This window comes from Tupaia chinensis, unplaced genomic scaffold, assembly GCF_000334495.1.
Source record: "Tupaia chinensis unplaced genomic scaffold, TupChi_1.0 Scaffold000023_1, whole genome shotgun sequence".
Classification (NCBI taxonomy): domain Eukaryota; kingdom Metazoa; phylum Chordata; class Mammalia; order Scandentia; family Tupaiidae; genus Tupaia; species Tupaia belangeri.
Genome location: NW_006159453.1, coordinates 3,959,283 through 3,986,083, shown reverse-complemented (window position 1 = coordinate 3,986,083; position 26,801 = coordinate 3,959,283).

Here is a 26,801-nt window from a genome sequence, read left to right as displayed (position 1 = left end):
GGTGGTTGACACATAATGAAGAGTCCTTCAAGACATTGTAAAGAATTTGACCTTTATTCTGAACAACAACAAAGCTACTGTGGCTTGGTCTAATTTATGTTTCGACAGTCTTCATGGCTCCTGTATTGAGAAGAGACTACAGGTAAGGGTGTAAGCATGGAGACCGCTAGGGGGCAATTCCAGCAGTGCAGGTAGGAGATTGGTTTAGACTGGGATCCTTGGAACAATCCCTGAGACGGGGAATTGCATACAGAGGGCTGTGTGGGAACACTCTTGAGCGAGGAGGTGAAGGACGTGAAGAAGGCAGAATAGGTCAGTCAGAGAAACTGACCTGAAAGATGGCGGCCACGAAGGCTTAGCCAACCCTCAGGGGAGCCCTGGAGCTGGGCAGCCCTCAGAGTTCTCTGGCATTATATTGGTCCCTTGTGGCTGCTGTAACAACTCACACAAATTTAGTAAATTAGAACTACACAATGTATTATCTTACAGTTCTGGATGACAGAAGTTCAAAATGGGCCTTCCTAGACTCACATTAAGGTGTTAGCCAAGCGTCTTTCTGGAGGCTCACCGGGAACATATACGTTTACTTGCCCGTCCCAGCTCCTAGAGGCCCTCTGTGGTCCAGCAACCGCACACTCTGCCCGTTCCCTCATCACGGCTCCTTCTCTGACCGACTCCTGCCCTCCCTCTTATTTATATGGACCTTTGTATTATATCGCCCCACCCCCACCCCAGGGGATCCAGGAGAATCTCCCCATCTGAAGGTCATCTGATTAGCAACTTTAGCTCCCCCTTGCCAGGTCACCCACACCTTCATAGCTTCTGAGGACTAGGCCAGTATTCTGCCACTGCCAGGTCTTTGTCTCCATGTCCCAGCCAGTCACAGGGGTGTGGGCAGTGGGAACAGACGGCTGCCCCTTGGGAAAGTGTGTGAGCCCTCAACGACTAACATTCCCACCAGGTGAGGAGAAGCCACACGGGGAAAGGGCAGGGGTGCCTGGAAAGGACACCTGGGAGGAACAGTCATCTGTGGTAAGAGCAATTGGATCCCAGATACACCTGAAATTGGATCCAGCAGGATTTGCTGATGACAGAGGGGACTTGGGACACTCCATGATTTGGAAACTGAACGATGGAAAGCTAAGCCAGCCATGACTTAGAAGGGCGACGCTGAATCAGGTCTATCCCATTTAATCCTCATAATTAAACTATGAAATAAGTGCTTTCATTAACTGCCTAATACAGCTGAGGACACTGAGGCACAGAGATGGAAAGAAACCTGCCCAAAGTCACACAGTTAAGAAGCGACAAAGTCAGAATTTGAGCCCAGCCGGTCTACTCAAAACATTCTGTTTGATCATTTCATATGGACAATAAAAGCCCTTCTCTGAAATATTCGTGTAGGAGTTCAAATATTAAACTTATATTGTTTTATAAAGTCTTGACCCTGACCCTAGAACAGTCTTGGATGCATCAGCAAAGTGCCCAAAAGTATTTGTGGATTGATTGTGTGAAGATCCAGCGACATATACAAAATGTCTTTATTTTCTATTTGACTTTCTATGTCCTTGCCCACAGTTCTCCAGTGTCCCCCACTTCTGCATTAATAAAGACCGAACTCTTCTGTCCAGAATCTATGATATGGCCCACGCCTCATTCCTCTCTGAGTGCCGGGCCCTTTCATGCTGTTTTCTAGCTCCTTCGCCCTGCCCACTCTTCTCCAGGTGCTGACGTGTAGTAACCACACTCTGCCCAGAGTGGCCAGTTCTGCCTTCCCTGAACCCAGGCGCTGGGTTCCCTGCATTGGATAGAATGTGCGCACACCTGGAGTGGCTTCTCCTTTTCCCAGCCTCACTGAATATTCCTCATCCTCAAGACTAAGATGGAGACTGTCTTTCATGCAGGCTTCTGTACACTTGAGAACTTTGTTTAATTGCTTGTAACAGGACACTCAACAATACTACTTTAACCAATTAGAAATATATTTTTCTCACAAATCAGCAAGTCCCAAAGTAAGCAGCCCAGGGCTGCTGCAGCTACTCAGAGAAATCGCCCAGGACCAGGCTGCTTCTCACTCCCTTGTCTGACATCCTTAGTGCCTGGCTTTAGTCGTCATGGTTGGAAGAGGGCCGATATACTTCAGGTGTTAGGCTGGGTCCCCAGAAAAAAAAGAATGGGCAAGGGCAGAGACTTGAAGATGCATGCCAACTGAATCTGTGCTTTGCACCTGGAAGATAATGGCTTCCCTGGAAGCCCCGCCCAGCAGACGCCCTCTGTCGGCCTGTTGGCCAGAACCCAATTATACCACCACCGCTTATTGGGCTCATGACTATCCTAAACAAAACTGGCATTCTGTTAAAAAAAAAAAGAAGAGACTGGTGATGAGGCAGACAACCAGCCGTGTCTGTCATACCTCCACAGCCTACTCCGGCCTTTTGGACTTTACCCTCCTCTGAGCAACTGTTTATTATTGCGGTTTGTGTAGTGCGAGAGTCCACGTCTACATCCTCCTTAACTGAATGCTAAGCACACAGTAAGTGTCCCATTCTCCAGTTCCACAGATGTGCAGGCAACATGGTCACTAGCTAGGCTGTGCCTCCAAGTAGCCTGGGTTGGAATCCTGCCTCTGTCACTTACCTGTAACCGCCCTGTAGCCTTGGTCAGGTTGCTTAACCTTGCTGTTCTTCCATGGCCCCAGTTGTACGATGGAGATGGTGTGCTAATACGTACTCCATTTCCTTGTTCTAAGGACTAAATTAGAGTAATCCCAAAATTAATGTAATTGATCCATCCTAACAGAGCATCTTGAATAGTGAGCACTGTGGAAATGCCAGCACACTGAATACATGGTTGTCACCTATGGTTTGAAATTGACCAGAAACGGGGACACAAAGTTGGACATGTGACAGCATCTTCATGTCCTAAAGGGATAGAAAAGTTGAAGCAGGACTGTGGAAGGCGATTAGGATTCCTAGTGATCACTGTGGCTGAGCCGCAGTAAGAGGGCTTGGCTCACATGTGGACCAGAGTTCAGACTCTATGGTCAGGAGGTCCAGATTCAGCCCCTCACTTCCCCATTTGCTGTGCACTGGGCCAGTCACTGAATCTGTCCAGGCTCAGCTTTTGCATACGTAGAATTAGGAGAAACATAAACAATGCCTTCCGGTCAGATTAAATGAGATGATCTATGTAGGGCTTAGCCTGACCATAGTGTACCTGGAGGAGTGTTAGTTTTACTAAGAATCAGGACCTGTGATGCAGAGGCTAACTGGACAACTTAATCCTGACTGACGGGAATGCAGGAGTATAGAATGAGGCTTTGCCAAAAGTGTTGGTCTTCGGCAATCCATCCGATTTTGGACACGTTAAGCCTGGGGCCAGAAGTTGGCATCAGGGAAAGACGTCTGAGCTGCAAGGTCTTTTGGCCTCCCTATGGCACCAGGAGTCACACAAGTACCCACTGTCCTCTACTTTGAGTTCTGGTGATGGGTCCTTTAAAAAAAATGGAACAAGGGGCCTGTCCTAAGAAACACACAGTGTGTTTTTTCTTAGAACCACATAGAGCAATCATTTGTTGTTTCTGGAAGTGCCTTTACCCCTAATCCTGTAAGATATGTATTATCACACACACACACACACACACACACACACTTACAGGAAATGGAGAGGATAAATATCTTAGCCAATATCACATAGTTGGTGGAAATTGATCCCCAGCCTTCTAGCTTTAAATTTGTAGATCATTACATTTCAAGACAACTTATTATAAAATCAAATTTAGGACAGTATAAATGTGCATTTCCTGTATTATCTACATAAACCTTTTTTCTTAAATATCTTATATTGTCGGAGACCAGCAGATGGCATAATGGTTACACTGATGGACTCCCACATGGTCAACCGCCATGGTCTGAGTCCCAGACCTGGTGGCTTGAAACTCATGCCGGTCACGTGTGCGCACATATCCAAAATCCTGAGAGGAGAGTGAAGGGGAAGAGACTGCAGTGTGGTTAGCTCCCTCATTTTCTATCTGTCTCTGGTGAGTGCATGTACCCTAAAACAAAAATCTCTCTAAAAAAATAAATAAGTAAATAATAATCTATATTGTTGCAAATAGAGAAATAGATGACGTGGGTGGAAGATTAAACCCTTTTAATCCTATCCTCCAGTCGTCCCTAACCCTGTGTGAAGTTTCAGAAGGCCATGTATGCATGGAAGTCAGTGTCAAGCTGGGAAATTTTGGTAGGAACCTGGGCTTTGGCTTCAAAGATGACTGTGCTCCACTGACAGGTGAGTGTGAGCCAGGAAGAGAGGCTGAGAGCCCAGAAATGAAGCAGGCCACAACACATTAATCCTCCTTTCCATGTACTGCCTGAGTCTCAACCCCCCTCGTCCCAGCACTCAATGGTAAGGAAAGACAGATGTGGTGAAAATGAAGAGTAAGAACCCAGAAAGAGGAGAGCGAGGGAGCCATGCAGATCCACGCTGAGCAGCCGGCTTCTACTCTCTGATGAACTCCGGCCAGCCCTCTGGTTTACCTGGGCAGATGGCAAAGGGCAAGATTAAGAAGCAGAAGAAAGAAATGAAGTAACCAGGACTTCGCCTTCCTCCTTCTCCCTCAAGGCTAAACCATATTAAAAGACAGAGTGATATCGCCCCCAAATCAAGCTAACTTAAGCTCCACCTCCAGTGTCCCACACCTTAGAAAGTATGGCCCAAGAATATTCCTGACCGTGACCAATCCATAGTAATGTCCCTCTTCCTAGGATAGATCTCAGAGGTGGGTACGGGGAGTGCAAGGAGCTTCCTTAACCCACAAGGCAACATACTGACGTTCATATTCTAGATGTCCATATTTTAGAGCTGAACAACTTCAATACGGCATAAAATAATCCACAGCAGTGTTTGCGAAGAACCTTTGAAATCCCCCCCACACTGTGTATGTACCACACTGTCTCCTCATGTTCCCCTCACAAGCAGACATAATCCGTGCTTCTGAATGAATTTGTGATGCAGAATCTTCCAAGGATGGCATGTAAGTTCCGCAGACCTCACTTTTTACAACAAGGAAAGATTATTTCCAGAAAAAGAATCAGAAGATGTGAATACCAAGTGAGCAGTGCTCTTCTGTGTCTGTGAAACGGAAAAGGCTCCCAGTGTTTGGGAAGTGGTGCAGTAGACCAGAGCTGGTTTTAATTATGTCGAAATGATTGGTTCCAGTGAAATTCAAAATGGAAAATTGCCTCAGAGGTAGAGTAAAGAATTCATAGGATTTTAGAGTTGGCAGAGACCAAAGTGATCATCTTATTCCACGGTACACTACATTTTATTTAATCTCCTCAACAAATATTTACTGAACACTTACTATGTACAGAAAAGTCAAGTACAGAAATGACTTTTAGTAATACAAAGGTCACAGTCCCTCATATGATAATAATTGTAATTCAGGATTTAAGAAAGAAAAATGTCTTATGAGATAAAATTATGAACTTAATAAAATGTTAACTATTATATATTAATCATTACATCAGTGCCTGCATTTGAAAGTAGTAGTATGCACATGTATGAGACATATTTTTTATTTCATAACAGAAAATGTTTGACTCACAAACATTCCCAGGATTCCTTGCAGTCACACGAAGTTCCGTTCAAGTGTAAGGCCTGTAAATTGGAAATCGCTGACCTAATTCAGTGAGCTCATTTCACTGATGACAAAAACTACATTCTAGAGAGGTTATGACTAGCTTACATTGGGTCTCATAACTAGTTAATGTACAGCTAGAAGCTGTCACCCCTGTCGGGGTGACTCACTGTCACAAGGCCTCTGCTGTTTGTTGTCCGTTCAGTTACACGACAGCCTTCTGTCCCCATGATCCATTCTCTCCTTTGTCTGCACACCAGTTTGAGCTGGGCACATGGACAACCAGATAAAGACTACATTTCCCAGTATCTCTTGCAGACAGTCATGATTCTGTGACTATGGCCAGTGGGATGTAAGTGGAATTGATGTGTGTCATTTCCGGGTCATCTCCTTATAGAGGAAGCTGTTTCAACTCTGTGTCTTATCCTCTCCCCATTCCCACTTTAGCATTGGTGAACTAGTTTTGCCTGTGCAGATAAAGTCAGAACCCTGGGGCAAATGCAAAAAATAGACGAAACCAGAATTCCTGGATGCCTTCAAAAAGCAAGGCCACTCAGCATGGCCCCACTCCCCCTCCTGGACTAGTATCTGAAAGAGAAAGAAACTTCTGTTTTTTCTTAGCTAAAGTATAGTACCTATATTTTATAGTAGTACATTTAATAGAAACTACTGTATTTTAGAGTCTCTTTGTTGCAGAAATTTAGTCTAAACCTGAGAAAAGTAACTACGAATACTCACATAGAAGGCTATAGGGAGAGAGCACAATGAATATAGCAAATTGTGCTCTTGAAAATAGGAATGGCATTTCTTTTTTTCTTTTTCTTTTTTTTGAGAGGTTTTTGCTATATGGTGCGTGCGCTCATCAGAAAGAGACAGAGAGGGACAGAAAGTGAGAAATCACCCTGCAAGGGGTTGGCCACACTGCAGTCTCTTCTCCTCCATTCTCCTCTCAGGATCTTGGCCACGCACGCACACGTGCCCGGCCTGAGTTTAAGCCACCAGGTCCGGGACTCGAACCGATGTCAACTACATGGGAGTTCAGCAACATAGCCAGTACGCTAACAGCTGGTCCCATGTCAGTTCATTTGTATTTAAATTAACTGCATTACATCGATCTTGGATGATGACAGAAATTAACCTCAGACTGTGGCAACCATCTCCTGGTACTTATACCCTTGAGCAGTCCCCTCCCAGGCTGAATCAGGGTTGGTCTGTGTGACCAGCAATGACAGAAGTGATGGCACGTGACGTCAGAGGCTAGATCAAAACCCCATTGTTTACTCTGCCTTGTTTTTTCTCTTTGATTGCTATTGCTTGACATGAGAATATTCAGGCAGCCCTGCACGGACCCGGGTGGTGAGGAACTTGAGGCCTCTGGTCATTGGTCAGCAAGCCCCTGAGACAAGCCTGCACACAGATCCTCCAGTGAAAACCTCAGATAACTGCAGCTCCAGAAGATGCCTTTGGGCCTCACAGGAGCATCTAAGATACAACTACACAGCTAGGGAATGTAAACTGGCACAGTCATTATGGAAAATGGTAAGGAAGCTCCTCAGAAAACTAAAACAGAACTACCATATGATCCAGCAATCTCATTTTGGGGTATGTATCAAAAGGAAATGAATCAATATCAAGAAGATATCTATATTACCATGTTCATGTTAGTATTATTATTATTATTATGATTTTTGGGGGGAGAGGTTTTTGCTATAGGGTGCATGCACTCGCCAGACAGAGAAACAGAGAGATAGAAAGCAAGAAATCACCCCCTGGGGGGATGGCCATGCCGCAATCCCTTCTCCTCCATTCTCCTCTCGGGATCTTGGGCACACATGCACATGCGCCCGGTGTAAGTTTTAAGCCACTGGGTCCGGGACGCGAACCGTGGTCGACTACATGGGAGTCCAGCAACATAGCCATTACGCTAACTGCTGATCCCTCTAGCAAGTTTTTTAAGTTACTGGGGCCAGGATATGAACCACGGTCAACCTTGTGGGATCCAGCTTCCTCAACATCTAAGCCACAAAGCAAGCTCATCCATGAACTTTCCAAAGTGCCCTTGAATTGAGTTAATTTGTTATGCAACAATAAATAGCTGACCCACTTATTGAATTTGTTTGGTATACCTTTGGTATAAGGTAGGTGCTATAGCCAAATAAAAATGTTGGCCTGTCTCCCCTGCTACATAGGTTAATTCCATGGAAAACGTAGTTAGTGCTCTCTAATTTTCTACAGAATTAGAATAATGACTATAGGCATATCTCTTAATGAACTTGGGGTATGTGATTTTTAGGGGCAAGAATTCAAATAGTCTTATGATGCATCACCCCAGACTTCAGAGAAAAGAGGTGAATTAGCATTAAGTGATGTAATTTGTTTACATTTTCATTTCTGCTGATGTTTCAGTGAAATAAATTTGTAAATAGAGAAGCTAGCTCTTTCATTAATCATGTAAACAGCTATCCAAAGCACTGTGATTAATACCTGGTAATAGTTTCTGAAAATCATGGTAACAGTTATGAACTCCTCCCTCTTCCTCAGCCTACGTCCAGTCAGTACTGTCTCCTGTCAAGGGTAAATCATGGAAGTCCTCAGAGTCCCTCCTGCTGCCTGAGGTCTCAGGGTAGAGGCTACCACATTGCTTTTTCAGGGGGTGGAGGGGTACTTTCATACAGGCTTGAAGAACACCTTAACATGCTCTCTCCTGAAATAGTGCATAATTTCCAAACTTCTAAACAGAACATATTTTAATTAGGAGCCATTTTTAAAATACAGGATGGAGCAAAGACCATTACCAAAGAGAAACCAGCCGGCCTGCCTGCCAGCATCCCAAGATGCCATTCATCCCCAATTCCATGGCTATAAACCAGACCAGATACCAGGCACGGTGAATGGGACAAGTCCAGCCCCTGCGCTTGGGTCTCTTACAGGCTAACTTTCAGAGTTGCTTCTCATTCCCTGCTGGCCCCCCTCAGCTTCCCCCTAAGCCTCCACCCTAAGCTGAAATGCGGAGGTCAGGACATGGACTGTCCTTCCCCTCCCCTCCTGGAGTGGCCTTCTGTGTGCAGTTGGGGCAGGAAGCTGTCTGGACAGGAGGGTCACTGGGAAGCTAAGTGACAGGGAGTCTTATTCTCAGCTACGTCAAACAGCTGGGAAAGAACATGGCAGAAAATGTTTGCAAATACCTAAGGAGCTTAAGGAGCAAGAGCTATATTTTTATTCTGTGTCCAAAACAATGTTTGGATGTCCCAAACACTCCATCCTGCCTGTCCACAGTCAGAGCGGTCCTGGGCTGGCCTCTGGAGACTGCGGCTGTGCCGCGTCCAGCCCAGTTGGCCAGCTCAGACGGTCTTTAATGCAAATGAAACCCCTGGGTCTCCTGGTGGTTCCAAATAAACCTTTTTTTGTTGTTGAGTATGTCTCTGCAAAGATAATACAAACTGGGCAAGCAATTGGTATGGTGGTTAAGGCACTGGATTCCCATGTGGCAGATCATGGTTCAAGTCCTGAACCTGGTGACTTGCTTTCTCACTTTTCTCTCTCTCTTTCTCTATCTCTCTCCGGCGAGTACATGCGCCCTTTAGTAAATTTTAAAATAATAATGATAATGATAAATAAAATAAATAATTTTTTTTTTTGGAGAGGTTTTTGCTATAGAGTGTGTGCACGCGCCAGACAACAGAGAGAGACAGAAAGATAGAAAGCAAGAAATCACACCCCCCCTCCGGGGGGATGGCCATGCTGCAATCCCTTCTCCTCCATTCTCCTCTTGGGATCTTGGGCACGCACGCACACTCAGCCTGGTGTGAGTTTTAAGCCACTGGGTCCGGGACTCGGACTGCAGTTGACTACATGGGAGTCCAGCGACATAGCCATTACACTAACTGCTGGTCCCCAGTAAATAATTATTTTAAAAAAGATAATAGAAACCCAAACTAGCATATGAATTACTTAGATTCATTTTGCAGAAAAGGCAGAAATGTTCAGAAGGTAAACCCTTTACCACTGTTTTCATCTGGGGAAAACATTTCCTACCTTACTGGATAGTCCCTATTCCTCCCTTCCCCCTGTTCTGGGTTGACTAGCATCCCACCCCCAAATTTGTGCCCACCTGGAACCTAAAATGCAACTTCATTTGGAAATCAGTAGAAATAAGGCCTTTGTAAATGCAATTAGTTAAATGTCATCACACTGGATTAGGGTGGGTCCTAAATCCAATGGCTAGTGTCCTTAGGCCAGGTGAAGTCACAGAGACAAGCACAGAGAAGTCCAAGTGAAGATGGAGGCAGGGACTGGGGTCATGAGTGATACGTCTCACACATCAAGCCAAGCAGTATCCAAGGTGACCAAGAGCTGCCAACTGCTAAGAAGAGGCAAGAAAGAGTTCTTCCTTGGAGCCTCAGAAAGAGCGTGGGCATGCTGATACCCTATATCCAACTTCTAGACTCCAGAACTGTGAAAGAATAAATCCTGCCTGCCACCTAGTTTGTGGGACTTGGTGCCAGAAGCCCTAGGAGCGGGTACAGAGGCCAAGACCCTGCCCTTGACTCTATAGAGAGGCCTAGGAATCCATGGAAGTATCAGGCTTTGGTGAGACCTTTCTTGAAGAAAGCCTGCACTCACAGTGCAAAAGTGATTGAGGGACCAGCAGTTAGCGTAATGGCTCTGTCGCTGGACTCCCATGTAGTCGACCGCGGATCAAGTCCCAACGGCGAGTACATGCGCCCTTTTAAAATTTAAAATTTTAAAATAATAATGATAACGATAAATAAAATAATAATTTTTTTGAGAGGTTTTTGCTATAGGGTGTGTGCGCTCGCCAGACAACAGAGAGAGACAGAAAGATAGAAAGCAAGAAATCACCCTCCAGGGGGGATGGCCATGCTGCAATCCCTTCTCCTCCATTCTCCTCTTGGGATCTTGGGCACGCACGCACACTCAGCCTGGTGTGAGTTTTAAGCCACTGGGTCCGGGACTCGGACTGCAGTTGACTACATGGGAGTCCAGCGACATAGCCATTACACTAACTGCTGGTCCCCAGTAAATAATTATTTTAAAAAAGATAATAGAAACCCAAACTAGCATATGAATTACTTAGATTCATTTTGCAGAAAAGGCAGAAATGTTCAGAAGGTAAACCCTTTACCACTGTTTTCATCTGGGGAAAACATTTCCTACCTTACTGGATAGTCCCTATTCCTCCCTTCCCCCTGTTCTGGGTTGACTAGCATCCCACCCCCAAATTTGTGCCCACCTGGAACCTAAAATGCAACTTCATTTGGAAATCAGTAGAAATAAGGCCTTTGTAAATGCAATTAGTTAAATGTCATCACACTGGATTAGGGTGGGTCCTAAATCCAATGGCTAGTGTCCTTAGGCCAGGTGAAGTCACAGAGACAAGCACAGAGAAGTCCAAGTGAAGATGGAGGCAGGGACTGGGGTCATGAGTGATACGTCTCACACATCAAGCCAAGCAGTATCCAAGGTGACCAAGAGCTGCCAACTGCTAAGAAGAGGCAAGAAAGAGTTCTTCCTTGGAGCCTCAGAAAGAGCGTGGGCATGCTGATACCCTATATCCAACTTCTAGACTCCAGAACTGTGAAAGAATAAATCCTGCCTGCCACCTAGTTTGTGGGACTTGGTGCCAGAAGCCCTAGGAGCGGGTACAGAGGCCAAGACCCTGCCCTTGACTCTATAGAGAGGCCTAGGAATCCATGGAAGTATCAGGCTTTGGTGAGACCTTTCTTGAAGAAAGCCTGCACTCACAGTGCAAAAGTGATTGAGGGACCAGCAGTTAGCGTAATGGCTCTGTCGCTGGACTCCCATGTAGTCGACCGCGGATCAAGTCCCAGACCCAGTGGCTTAAACTCACGCCAGGCACGTGTGCGTGCATGCCCAGGATCCCAAGAGGAGGATGGAGGAGAAGGGATTGCGGTGTGGCCATCCCCCCTGGGGCGTGATTTCTCACTTTCTGTCTCTCTGTCTTTCTGGCGAGTACATGCACCCTATAGCAAAAGCCTCTCCAAAAAAAAAAAAAAAAGAAGTGGTTGAAAGTCTAGGAACAGGCACAAAACAGAGGGGACAGTGACAGTGAACCTGGAGGGCAGCCAACTAATTGAGGGCCAGGGCTGTGGCAGCTGTACTCTGTCCTGTAAGCCTCTGCTTAGCTACCAAGGACCATCTCCCTGGTCAAAGCCCATCCTCAGTGAGGGATGGGGACATGGAGGTAAGCGACTAGACCCCTTGGCTGTGAAGGGGAACAGAAGAGAAGGACTGTGGTTCAGGAAGCCAGTTACAGAAAAGCCTTTTTCACTTCACTTACTGAGTTACTAGATGCTCTCGTTGATGTTGGCATGCCATGGCCATGGTCTCAGATCTCGTGGAGATCACCTTTTCGAAGCACTAGCAAGCATTAACTACAAATGACATGTAGACCTGCTACTGAGAACTGTCACAGAGGTTAACAGGGGATTTTGACTGCACTGTGGCTGAGGTACAAGACAGCTGGTAAGTGCTCCTTTCGTCCAGTGTGAGCTCCTAACCCATTGTGCAGATCTTGTAAAGGAGGCTAGGAGCTAATTTGGGGATCTGAGTTGATTTGCACTCACCCTATGAAAAAGGTAAGAGAGTCAGAGAGGAAGGCTAGAAACTGCAGGAGCATTGGCTAGCCAGTGATTCGCCCCATATCCCCACAAGGCAGAAGAGGTGGTTAACCTGCAGGAGACCCTCTGAACCTGCAGGAGACCTTTTGAACCTGCAGGAGACCTTCTGAAGCTACAGGAGACCTTCTGGAGCAATGGAAAAAGAGGGGCTTGGGATGGTATCTTCTCATGTCTGAGAAATTGAAAGGGCAGGAGTCTGATTGGAGGAGTAGGATACACTGGGGGATGGGGGTTCATGCCACTGACAAGTCAGGGTACATGTTAACCATGAAACAAAAGTGCAGAAAGTGAGGGGCTGTGCTGGAAATTGACCTGGAGCTTCCTTAAGGGGACTTTCCTCAAAGGGCCACCATTAAAATGATCCCAACGAAGAACAGAGTACCTGAGATTACCAGCAGAATCAGGTTACCGAGGGTATGTGTGACGTCAGGCCCCACTCCAGACCTACCAGATCAGATTCTGCATGTGACGAGGTGTCTAGTGGCCTACGCTGTTACAGTCTGAGCAACGCGGCTCCAGAGGGTAACAGACTTACCCCAGCTGGGAGCACTGGGAGCTAATAACACGTATCTAGATTTTCCTTGTCTTTTGAGTGCCCTGGGGCTGTTGCATTGGCCTCATCAAGTGTGAGAACGATGTTAGGAGGGATTACAAATGAGCTGTTGGACACGGCCAGTCACACATAGGTGGGCGGTCGTGGTGCTATTGGCGAATCTAGTCTACTAGTTCACCTGTGTGGACAGCTGTTAGGTAAAGATAGTGTGGCTGATGGGGACAGAAGCCAGCTTCCTGCATAGACAGAGTAGATTATTAGAGGGAGAAAGTAAAGAACAGCCCTAAATATCTCCCCATCGGCATGACTTGCTTCATGCCTGGCATCCCACACACCACCCCAGCAGCCAATTCCAGTGATGCTGACGGGGTGGAAACCAGGAACCAGGAAGGCACTCTTCGTGATCTCTCACTTCCCAGAGCCTTTGCATAAATTATATACGTTCCAGTTTTTATTCTCATAGCCATCCTTTGACGTCCATAATGAGAGTTGGTTGTGCTTTCCCTATTGACAGCCTTTAAGGATTTGCCCTAACTCACAGCGCTAGTAAGTGGCTGACTTGGCATTTGAAACTAGGTTTTCTGACTTCGGTCTATTTCTACAGAAAGGACAGGCTTTTTCTTTTCTTCTTCTTCTTCGAGAGATTTTTGCTATAGGGCCAGAGACACAGAAAGAGACAAGAGACAGAAAGTGATAAATCACCTCCCGGGGGGTGGGGGGGGATGACTATGCCACAATCCCTTCTCCTCTTTTCTCTTCCTCTCAGGATCTTGGGCACGCAGACACACACACACACACACACACACGGCATGAGTTCTAAGCCTGCAGGCCTAGGACTTGAACCGTAGTTGACTACATGGGAGTCCAGCAAGATAACCATTACACCATCTGCTGGTCCCAAAGACAGGCCCTTTAACAAAGGGGCTTAGCATTTATTTTATAGGTTAGAATGTGGTGAGCCTTGACTTGGTGTGAGGGCTCAGATTTCCTCAGTATACAAGCAGGGGAAGTCGAAGTGCAGGAAGAGGGCGCTCTCAGTGACAGTCTCCTTTATGGAGGTAACCCATCTCAGCTCAAGGGCTATTGCAAACAAAGCAAGAAGTGCCACAGGATGCAGAGGCCCATTTCAATGGACTTATGTGGAACACTGTCTAAAGACGCTCTGACAGCCTTTGTGGAAGAAGGGGGTACTCAGGGAAAACTGGGTCATTGCTTTTCTGCTTCCCCACTCCACGGGGTGGCAACTTTACAGCTATGTGTCCATAAAACGCCACTGTCTGGTCACTCATTTTAAATGAATGCACAGCACACTAAATCTATTGCTGGCAGAAGTCTTCATTTTTAAGAGAAGAGAACTGTGGGAGGAATGAGTCGGCTCTGTCCCATCTCTTCCAGACTCTGTGCACCTGTCTTTCCACGTGATCCTACTGGTAGTCAGGGAGACTGGGCTAGGGAAGGGGAGGGGAGCTCAGCCCCTCCGTCTGCAGCATTGTTTTGCAACCTGAGCTCCCCTTCCAGTTACAAAGCTTGAAAACTGAAGCTGTTTTCGAAAATCCAGGAGAAAGCCTCTGAAGTGAAGTTGCCTCAGCTGATTCAGAAGATACCTCTCAATGCTTTTGACAAAAGGGGCAGCTAGCTCCCTTGGGCATTTTCCTCAGTTGTTTACAGAAATCCTTACCAGAGGTGGAAGGGGTGGTTGGGAAATGAAAGCAAACAAGCCTATTCAAATGATCATAGCTTGGCCCCAGAAGTACTCACCAGAGCCCACAGCTTTTTGCTCTGGCAAGGGCCTTAGCGTGTTTTTATTGTATTTATTTATTTTATCTTGAGAGAAATAAAATCCCCCCCTAAGGTGGGGGATTTCTCACTTTCTGTCTCTGTCTCTCTCTGTCTCTTGAGTGAGTGCATGCACCCCATAGAAAAAAATTTCTCTCTCTCTTAAAATAAAAGGGGGACCCACAAGTGACATGGTGGTTAAGACTCTGGCCTCCAACATGGCTGACCACAGTTCAAGTCCTAGATTTTTTGCTATAGGGAGCGTGCACTCATCAGAGAGACAGAGACAAAGAGACAGAAAGTGAGAAATGACCACCTCCCCGGGATGGGATGACCATTCTGCAATCTCTTCTCCTTCATTTTGGGATTTTGGGCACACACACATACACACACGCATTGGATGTAAGTTTTAAGTCACTGGGTTTGGGACTCGAACTAAGGTCGACTATATGGGAGTCCAGCCACGTAACCATTATGCCAACTGCCGATCCCTTATTTGTGTTTTTTAAAGGATACAAGATGGTTACCAAAGTCAGGGACCCAGAGTGGAGGAGCGTCTGTCTCAGCAGTAGTCCTAGTGTTTGTCTTTAGGCAGAATACAGAGCCCACGCCCGCTGGTGGCCCTCTGGTGACAGCTCCTTGAGCAGGGTGGTCCAGCCAGGCAGAGAAGTCAAAGCCCAGAGAATTCAGATATTGAGAGATCATTCGTCTAGTCATCCTGTTTCTGCAGCACTGTCCTAAAATCAATCAGAGTACTGAATTTCTGAGTTGGTTATTCAGGGAAATCGCCAGAAGACCTGCTAAACCAAGAGTGGATCAACTGCAGTTCTCACACAGTCTGAGGGTTTCCCTGTAAATGCATTCCTAGAAATAAGGATGTGTATGAACAGCAGGTCTAAAAAGAATTCCACTCAAGGTCTAAGAATAAAGTTTTTGGTGACATAAAAAGGCATTTAACGTTTATTTCTTAACTTCTTAGCCATTAAATGTTCCAATGAAATTGACTAGAGAAAAATAACAGCATCCGTATGCTAAGTTTTACTATATTTCAGACCCTGGAGTCAGTCCTTTTATGTATTTCTTATTCAGTCTCCTCAACACTACTGATCTCTTCTCCTTTACAGTTAAAGAAAATGAGGTTTAGCTTTCTCTATGTTTACAGGAGCTACTAACTGGTAGGACTAGTATTAAAACTCATATGTGGGGCCAGAGGTGGCATAGTGGTTAACGTGCTGGACTCCATGTGGCCCGCTGCAGTTTGAGTCCCGGACCCAGCAGCTTGAAACTCATGCTGGATGCATGTGCATGCATACCCAAAATCCTGAGAGGAGAATGGAAGAGAAGGGATTACAGCATGGCCATCCCCCTAAGGTGGGGGATTTCTCACTTTCTGTCTCTCTGTCCCTCTCTGTCTCTCGAGTGAGTGCATGCACCCTATAGAAAAAATTTTCTCTCTCTTTTAAAATAAAAGGGGGGACCAGCAAGTGACATGGTGGTTAAGACTCTGGCCTCCAACATGGCTGACCACAGTTCAAGTCCTAGATATGGCGTCTTGCTTTCTCATTCTCCCTCTTTCTCGCTCTCTCTCTGGTCAAATTGAATAGTAGTAAATAAATAAATTAAATTAAATTAATAATTTTTAAAAACCTCATTAGCTGTGTGCTGTGAATAAAAACCTCAACTGTGGTATAGTATTCACAAAAAAGATAACCGGGAAGAGGTCTGTATTTTAGAAACTTGCATTTTTCTATATTCCATTGTCATTTTCCAACTATATTTTGTGAACAGCATTATTTTTAATTTCATAATAGCTCTGTGAATAAGGAAGAGAGGGCTTTTTGCCATTTACAGATGAGACAAGTGACATGATTGGCCAAGATTCCAGAACTAGTAAAGACTGGGATAGTGATGAGAATTTAGATTTTCTGATTCTTGACCCTGTGTGACATCCACCCCCTGCACAACTTTTCTGTTTAAGCAAACAACTGAGCTTGGGGAGAGAGCCTAGTGATCATGTAGTCTCCACCTTTCATCTTGTGCTTTCAAACACTAAGACCCAGAGAAGAAGGTTTAATCAATCAAACACCCAACTAGTCAATAAAAGAACAAGCCTCAGAAATCAGACTCCTGATATTCCCAGCTTAGTAATGTCATGTCCTTTTCAAAAAGAAGAATACAATTTTAGGTGACTACTCAACAAAAGAAACATTTGAAGGAAAGAGTTTTAGCTGCTTTGGAAGAATAAAAGAGGAACTTCAGCATGGAAAATCTTTGGGTCTTGAGTTCTAGCCTCAACCCACACAGTATTTACTAAGACATTGTGCTTCAAGAAGAAAAGAGCTTGTCACTCAATTGATAATATGACTAAAATCACAAAGGAGTTTTCCATTGGTGTCAACGTGTAGCTTGAAATTAAATATGTTGGGTTTTGTTGTTGTTTGTTTTTATGTAGGCTTTATTAGCTTTCAAAGGACAATTTCTCCTAGTTAAGAAATTTCGGGACTAGCAGATGGCGTAATGGTTGCATCGCTAGACTCCCACATAGTCGACCGCAGTTGGAGTACTGGACCTGGAGACTTAAAACTCACGCCGGGCACGTGTGCGTGCATGCCCAAGATCCCGAGAGGAGAATGGAGGAGAATAGATTGTGGCGTGGCCATCCCCCCCCGGGGGGGGGTGATTTTTTACTTTCTGCCTCTCTGTCTCCGTCATTCCCGTGAGTGCAAGCACCCTATAGCAAAAATCTCTCCTAAAAAAAAAAAAAAAAAAAAAAGGAAAGAATGAAAAAGAAAAGAAAAAATAATCTTCATCCTCAAAAGTCAGAAGCAGAAGTAGTCATTATAGTGTCCGACACTAGAGGGCGCTCCACGAGAAGGCTGGCCACACAGACGCCCTGGAAGCCTTTAGAAGCCGGGAGGCCCGCCAAGGGAAGACGCGAAAGAAGGGAAACAGACAGTAACAGGTATTGTAGTGTCCCCGCACCAGATGCCACAAGCCACAGGATGGGCTGTGTGTTTGCATTTGATTTTCTTGTTGCTTTTATATACCCTTGGTCCAGGATACGGTCAATTTTTTATATGTATATACCCTTCAATTCTTAGAACCCTGAAAAGTAGGTATTATTATCTATACTTTACAGATAAGGAAATTGAAGTTCAGTGAAATTTAGTGACAAGCCCAGTCATAAATGCAAAAGTACTATTAACTTTCTTCCAATAGTATTTTCAAAGCAAAGGGTTTTTATTGCTGAAGACCATATAATAACTCCCTGTTGTCTGATTAAGTGCCTTTCATTTTCAAAATTCCTTAGAAGTTCTTCAGTTAAAACTTCGTTATTCCACAGCCTTGCCTTTCCGCCCCAGCCAGTCCGGTGTTTTTGCTGCCCCATGAGCACTTTCTCCTCAATTTTGTTAGTGATTTTTTTTTTTTTTTTTTGGAGAGGTTTTTGCTATAGAGCACGTGTGTTTGCCAGAAAGACAGAAACAGAGAGACAGAAAGCAAGAAATCACCCCCCGGGGGGATGGCCACGCCGCAATCCCTTCTCCTCCATTCTCCTCTTGGGATCTTGGGCACGCACGCACACGCGCCCGGCGTGAGTTTAAGCCACTGGGTTCGGGACTCACCTCAGTCGACTACATGGGAGTCCAGCGACATAGCCATTATGCCAACTGCTGGTCCCTTGTTACTGATTTTATTCCTTCCTCACTTACGGAAAACATCCTCCCTTTTCTTCCTCCACCTCTGAGGCCACCCTGCTTTCATGTCCTAGAGTCTGCACCAACATTTCCTCTCGACCTCAGACCGCTCCTCCCTGATTGTGGTTTTTGCTATAGAGCACGTGTGTTTGCCAGAAAGACAGAAACAGAGAGACAGAAAGCAAGAAATCACCCCCCGGGGGGATGGCCACGCCGCAATCCCTTCTCCTCCATTCTCCTCTTGGGATCTTGGGCACGCACGCACACGCGCCCGGCGTGAGTTTAAGCCACTGGGTTCGGGACTCACCTCAGTCGACTACATGGGAGTCCAGCGACATAGCCATTATGCCAACTGCTGGTCCCTTGTTACTGATTTTATTCCTTCCTCACTTACGGAAAACATCCTCCCTTTTCTTCCTCCACCTCTGAGGCCACCCTGCTTTCATGTCCTAGAGTCTGCACCAACATTTCCTCTCGACCTCAGACCGCTCCTCCCTGATTGTGTCTGTGGGGTTTGTGGAGCCCTGGTAGGTGCCTGATAAACTCTGGCTAACAATGGCCCTCACACCTGAACAGGCATCGGAATCGCCCCGAGTGATTGTGCAATTTACAGATGCCCAGACGTGACTCCTGAGGTCTGGGATATTCTGGCATATTTCACCATCTTCCCAGATGATTCTGATGTAATCTGTGAACCTCATTTTGAAGAAGACCTTTTGTTACGGTCTTCAAAATGAATTTACACTTACATTTTATACTATCTGATATGATTTGCCATTTGCTACTGTTAAACAATTTCTCGAGTTGCCTCATTTCTACACACTGTGTTTCCAAGAGTCGGTGCTCTTAGAGGGCAGAGCCCTTCACCTTCCTCTGTCTTACTCATGAGACTCACCCACTGGGTTGCAGCCTCCCTGCCCCTCTCTGGGTAAAGCACACCTTCCTCCCATGCCCCTTCCCTGTGCAGTGCTCGCTGCCCTGCAGCCTCCGTTTAGAAGGCGCCACGAGAGCGCATCGCTAAGTCCAGGTGGAGCCCTCTGCAGCCATCCCCACAGCAGCCTGCACCCCTCCCAGCTAAACACAGCACACGACGACGCTGTCACCTCTCTCTGCGCCATTGCTTTGGGGACTTCATTCCAGTCTCACCTATGGGGGACTTACAAGTCCCCCTGTGAGGGCCAGAACTTTGGCTCTCTGGCTCGGTTTGGCGTGCCAGCCCCAAGAGCAGAGCTGACTGTATGGTAGCCTTAATGACTCTTCATAGAATAAAGTGAGTGTTAAGGACTCTTCGTAGAGTTAAGTGAGTGAAACTGAACGAGTAATTAAGAGAGAAATATAGGAGAAGAAAAAACAAAACCCTCGATTCATAATGGGGCACCCGGGGGAGGGCTGAGGGGAGCTGTGGAGCCCAGGACTTCGCTTTCCCTGTGGAGCTAAGGCTTCACTTTGTATCTGTGAGTGTGTTCCATGTGACGGCACTGTGCTGCACACTGGGCAATGAAAAATGCTGAGACAGTCCCCGAACGTGCGGGCGTGATGCTTAAGTGAAACCATTTTGCATTCTATATGCCAGTGTGTCTAACAGCAGGAAACAACAGATTATACTGTTCTGCTTTCAGGAGAGTTCGTGTGACTCTGGGTCTGATCATTGTCACATTTTATATAAGTCTCAGGAAGCAGGAAGGCAAACTAGAAAAAAAATAGGGGCCAGCAGATGGTGTAGTGGTTACATCACTGGACTCCCATAATAGCTGACAATGGCTCAAGTCCTGGACCTGATGGCTTGAAAATCACGCTGGGCACATACAGGTGTGTGCCCAAGATCTAGGAGGAGAAGGGAGGAGAACGGATTGCTGCGTGGCCATCCACCCTGAGGGTGATTTCTCTTTCTCTCTCTCTCTCTCTCTTTGGTGAGTGCATGTGCCTTATGTCAAAAACCTCAAATAAATAAATAAATAAAGGCAGGCTTTCAAGCCCCACTATGTTGGAATGCCACAGCCACCTCTCTTGCTAATTACGCCACTAGCAGTTCGAACTGCATTTGCAAAGTAGGTCTAATCATACCATCAGTCCTACCATATACGGATGCTGGTTAATGCTCTTGAGTGCGGGCCAGGCACTCTGCTAAGCACTATGTATTATTGTTCTTAATCCTCTCAGCCATTAAGTGCGGTGCCTCTCTTATTCACACCTTATTACGGAGGAAACTGGCTATTTTGGACTGAATGTCTGTGTCCCTTCAAAGTCCATATGTTAAAGCCCTGGGCCTCAGTGTGGCTGTTTTCTGCAGGTGGGACCTCTTCAAAGTAATTAAAGTTAAATGAAGTCATAAGGGTGGGGTCTTGAGCCAATAGAATTAATGTGCTTCTAAGAAGAGGCCCTGCGGGCAGGTGGCTAAGGGAGACAGATCTTATATGGCCAACCTCACAGTTCAGATCCTGGTTCTGGTGGCTTGAAAACACAGTGGGCATGTATGTAGCAAGCCCGAAATCCTAACAGGAAGGACAAATAGAAAGGAAGGGATTGCGGCGTGACCACACTCCGCTGAGGGTACTTTCTCTCTCTCCGATTCTCTCTGGTGAGTACACACGGCCTCTGGAGATGAAAAGGAAGGGAGGGAGGAAGTGAAAGGCAGTAAGGAAGGAAGAGAAAGAAAAAGAAGAGAAGATACCAGGGAATTAATGAAAGACCTTGTCTTTTCAACCCCTCCCCTGCCTCCAGGAAGAGCCAAGTGAGGACACAGGGAGAAGGTAGCCATATGCAGCCCAAGAAGAGCGCCTGCACCAGACACCAGCCTGTGGGCACCTTTACCTTCGACTTCCAATCCCCATAACAGAGGGAAAATAACTCGTTCGAGCCACTGTTTTACGGTATTTTATTACGGCGGTCTGAGACAACACACTGGCTTAGAGAGGTTAAGTGCTTTGCTTCAAGTGATCCAGATGGGAAATGGAACAGCCACAGTTTGAACCTGGGACTGGCTGATGAATAAATGAGATAATGTAGGTAAAATCCTGGTGTGGGTCTGGCAGATAGTAAGCCTTCAGTAAAGGGTTTCTCATATTCTCATTGCGCTCCAGGAGTCTGGCCCAGACCGAATTATTGTTGCCAGGTGAGTTACTACGAGGATAGTTCTGGAAGATAGCAAGGACGGCTGGATTCCTGAGCCCCTGGCATCAGCCAGAGGCAGGGAAGGCACCTCGTCAGCCACCCATGCTACTGCAACTCCTCCTGCACCATGCGTCCCCAGACTCAGGATCCAAGGCCGCCAGCCCCTGTATCTGTGCACTCACAGCATCGCAGGATAACAGAGCCTCATGGGTCACCCAGGCAGGTCCACACTAGTCATGCATCTCCCGACCACATCCCTGCCCAGAGACTGTCTCTGCTTTCATCTCTGTCTCAACCTCTCTGCACTGCTCTCAGGCAGTGAGGGCGGAGTTTGGAGCCCGAGTCCCAGAGGTCATCACTGGACAACACGTTCGAGACCTTCCAGGCGCCCACTTGTGGTGTAGGTGTGGTAGGAGTTAGCAGAGATGCAACCTGGGGAAAGGCTGAAGCTCTTCCCTGCCTCCTGCAGAGTGAATCACTCCTTCCCAACCCTCTTCTTTCCGTGTCCCTCCAGGAGGCAGTGAGAGGCAGCAAAGGCTTGCTGTCTGGGAATGCAAATTAGCACTGGGGCAACCAAGAGAGTCCCTAATCCACTGGTAACTGGGGAAGTCACATCACTGCTGAGACGCAGGAGGAGAGCTGGCTCAGAAGGTCAGAGATGTACACACCTCCACACAGTCAGTCCACAAGCAACACCTCCCCAGTCAGCCTCTGGGCTCTTGTTAAAGCTCTCAAGCATCAGAGTGCTCACTGATGACTAATTTTCATCTCGGAGGCTCTCTGTGAAAACCCTTTCATGAACATTAAAACCTGGGGAGGGAGGTGTCAGAATGTAATTTGCTGCAGCCTGAATCCTTCTAATTCAGTTTTCAGAAAGCACAGGGCCCATTAGTGATGGGCTAGTGAACAGAATCCCTCTTCCTGCTGTACCCATACGCGGGCTACCTGGTTTTTGTCAGCGCGTTGCAGGGAAGGCCTTATCGTCTCTCGATAAGTAAGCACAACTGTCTTCTTCAGGGCCCTGGTGCCTCAAAATGGAACAGTCCTTCAACATTCCCAGTTGCAACCCTTCCATAAAGTTGTGCCGGGATCCTGACACCCTAAAGCAGGTAAGAGCCAGGAACTTCTGTTATTGCCATTTAGTAGCTTCCGTGTTAGTAGCTGCTTGGTAAATCTAAGTTGAACTGAATCTGACTGTGAATCCATCCCCGTACCCTCCCAGCCCTCCCAGCCCTCCAGCTTCCCCCTCCAGCCAGGGTCTGCCGTTCCTACAGGGCTGTGTATTTCAATAGTGAAATCGTCTCCACAGACCTTATCGTCAGTTCTTCCTAACAAGTCTAAGCCTCTAAAATGTGTGCTTAGGCTATTTTTAACTTGTCCTTCCTTAAAAAACAAAAAAAAACTAAATGACACCAGAGGAACTTAATGAGCCTCATTTAGCTTCTTGCAGAAAAAGAAAATTTGCAGACATTAACCAATAAGTGCTACTGAACCACCGCGGCTGGCTGGCATGCCTCTTGAAACCAGCCTTTCTCCCTCTTCGGTATAATAGTTTATTTTTGCACAGCAGCTTCCACACAGCCTCACACACATGCCATGCCAGGGTTCACTGTGAACTTAAAAGAAAGCAAAGATTTAGGTGAGAGGTTTAGTAAAGATCTCCGGTTGGCAGAGGGCGAGGGTGGTGAAGAAGGGAAGCGTTCTGGGGTGATAGGAAGTCCTGGCTGCCTGAAGCGGCTTCCGGCTTCCTCCGGCACCTCATGCTTGCAGATTCTTTGCTTTGCTTCTAATCAGCCAGCCCTCTGAATGGTGCAAAGCAGGTGGGAAAAAGCAAGTGAGAGTTCAGAGCTTTATTCATTATCATGTAAAACTGACACACACACACACACACACACACACACACACACACATCACCACTACCACCTCCACAACAATCAACAAACAAAAAAGGAGCACAAATGTTCTTGCAGAGGATAAGAAACTACAGCAGTCAACATCTCAGCCCATGGAAGCGAATGTAGGGATCCTTCTGAGCCCAAGTTGATTCCAGGAAAAGGTTCCTAGCTGTTCTGCATGGCAAGAGGTTCAAGTCACATGTCCCAGCACAGCCCCCAGCAGTGTCAAAGCAGTCAGGACATGACTATTTGTTCTCTGGACTTCAGCCAAAGCCTCCTGGAGGCCTTTCCAGACATGAAAAGTAAAGCCTCAGGCCAGCTGGCGGCTTGATGGTTAGGGAGCTGGATTCTAGTGGCTGAATGCATGGTGGAGTCCCGAACCGGCAGCTTAAGAAACATGTTGGGCACATGTGCAATAGCGCCCCAAATTCCAAGAGGAGAATAGGGAAGAAGGGACTGCACAGCATAGCTATCCCTCCTACCCCCAGGGTGGGAGGAGGTTTTTTCTCTTTCTCTCTGTCTCTCTCCAGCAAGTGCACATGCCCTATAGTAAAACTAAAAGAAGAAGAAAAAGAAAAGAAGAAGGAGAAGAAAGCCCCAGTCGGGGTGCTCACGCCCAGTCATGCCAGTCGTTCCAAAGTCTGCTGATTACCTCTCACATCCTGGCACTCACGTTCTTAACTGGGCCTTGGTCATGCCTTTACCTAATGGGGTAGCAATAAATGCTCTCTGGCCTGAAGTTTCTGAACGCAGTTTGAGGTGTGCAAACACAGTCATTGCTATTGGTGTGTCTAAGATCTGGGGATGAGGGAGGTCCTTAGACTGCCTTAGAGGAAAACCTTTCTCCTTGAATGAAGGGTCCACCTTCTCTGAACTGCTAGTATTAATCTTTAGAATTCTTTTTTTTTTTTTTTTTTAGAATCTATGTTATTTTAAGCATGCCGTGATAACTCTTAAGGTAAAAGTGCTTGTTCAGAGCAGGATAAAATATGGTCTGGTCCTCTTAGCTAAAATAAAAGATTTTTAAGATGTTGAAAAATAAAGAAAAATTTAAATGACAGGGGCAATTTAAAAATTATTACTGTGGGGCTGGCTTCTCAGCCTTACTGTTCAGGCAGTCAGATCCCACATGGCTGACTACACAGGTCAAGTTCCAGACCCTGTGGCTAGAAAAATACGCTTGGTGTGTGTGTGTACATGCTCAAAATCCCAAAAGGAGAGAGATGATAGAGAGGGCATTGTGACATGACCAGTCTCCATTGAGGGGTACTTTGTCCTCTCCCTCTCTTTCTGGTGAATACATATCCTATAGTACTATATCCTATAGTAAAATAAAGTATCACTGTAAAAGTTATTTATGGTTGGAGACCAGCAGTTGGCACAATGGCTATGTTGCTGGACTCCCATGTAGTCAACTGTGGTTCGAGTCCCGGACCCGGTGGCTTAAATTCACACCGGGTGCATGTACGTTCGTGCCCAAGATCCCGAGAGGAGAACGGAGAAGGGACTATGGCATGGCCATCCCCCCTGGGGGGTGATTTCTCACTTTCTATCTTTCTGTCTCTCTCTGTATGGTGAGCGCACGCGCTCTATAGCAAAAAAAAAAAAAACCTCTCCAAAAAAAATGATTGATGATCAAAATCAGAGTACACACAATGTATACAACTTCAATTAATTAATCCAAAGAAGACAGGTAAAGATGAGCAATTCTTCTGAGTTGCCACTCGAGTCTAGTGTTTATAATGAAAAAGGCAAAGAGTCTCTTGATAAGAGATTAAAAAGTCAACAAACTCTCATAAAATTTTTTTTCTAAGGTCTTTACCTACATGTTTGCTAGCGAGGCAAAAGAATAAAGCCTAGACTTTTCCTTTATATACAGTGTGAACAGAAATGATATCATCTTTATTCAAGGACTCTTTCAATTTAGGTTTTCAAGGGGCCCTGTCCTTTGTCCCGTGGCTGCATGGCACAATGGAAATAAAGGTAAGCTCTCTGCTTGTGCCCATGCTGTTTCCTTTGGCTGGGAGGACCTTCCCTGCCTAGCCACTAGGTGAACTTTTACTCCTCCTTTGGGACCCAGCAAAGGTATCACCTCCTCTCTGAAGCCTCTTTTGATAAACTCAAGCATGTCTTCTTTCATTTGCTTCCTGTCTCTCCTCACCAGACAGTGAGCTCTTAAAGGAGCAGAGGTGCCTTCTTGATCAGCGCACTCCTGCACCCAGCACAAAGCTTGACCAACAGTAAGCCCTTAAGACCTGGTACCATTATTTGCCATGCACAAGGGGCCTTCAAGACATATATGGAAAATGTATTATAAAAGTGTATTATAGGGACCAGCAGTTAACTTAATGGCTAAGTTGCTGGACTCCCACGTAGTCGACCGTGGTTCACGTCCCGGACCCGGTGGCTTAAAACTCACGCCAGGCGCGTGTGCGTGCGTGCCCAAGATCCCGAGAGGAGAATGGAGGAGAAGGGATTGTGGCATGGCCAGCCCCCCTGGGGGGTGATTTCTTGCTTTCTTTCTCTCTGTCTCTCTCTGTCTGTCTGGCGAGCACACACGCCCTATAGCAAAAAAAAAAATAAAAAATAAAATAAAAAAATCTTCTCCAAAAAAAGAAAAAAAAAGGGTATTATAAAAAAGCACGATGGAGCCAACACGCGGTGTGATGGCTAAGGCACTGGAACCACACAGCAGACAGTGTAGTTCAGGTCCCAGACTCCACGGTTTGAAAAATATGCCAGGCATATGTGCATGCCTTAAATCCCTGGAGAGTGGAGGAGAAGGGATTATGATGTGCCCATCCCCTCTGGGGGCTGATTTTGTACTTCCCTCTCTCCGTCTCCCCATCTTTCCCTGGCAAGCACATGAACCTTATAGCAAAACACAAAAGCAAAAACAAAAAAAAATTATGTACGGGTTTCAAAATATTTCATACCAAAATAAACTTGCATTTTACTTCCATTTTTCAAGATATGAACTTTTTGAAGTCCCCTAGTATAAATATAAATCAATGCTTGCTGAATGCATGCATGTATGGCAACGGCAAGGAGGACAATTAGTAATAACAAATACTAAAAAAGTAGAGGGTCAATTCCCCGATTCAAATGCCACTCTCTTCAGGAAATATCCTGCAGACGTACCCAGAAATAATGCTTTACCAACTCTCTGGGTATCCCTTAATCCAGCACAATCAGCACCTACAATTAACCATCACACCTCTCTTTGGCTCAAGTTCCCTGCATAAACTGAAGCAAGAGACCAGCCTGAATACTGATATGAACAGGAGACAGGACTGCTACTTCCTTCTAGAACTACATTGCCCAAGGAGCAGCTCCCCTTTGGACAGTGCTGGTTTTTAAGTCCAAGACTTCAACTTCTCATCCTAACCTTGATTTTCTTTTACTTTTTTTTTTTTTTTTTGAGAGGTTTTTGCTATAGGGCGCCTGTGCTCGCCAGACAGACAGAGA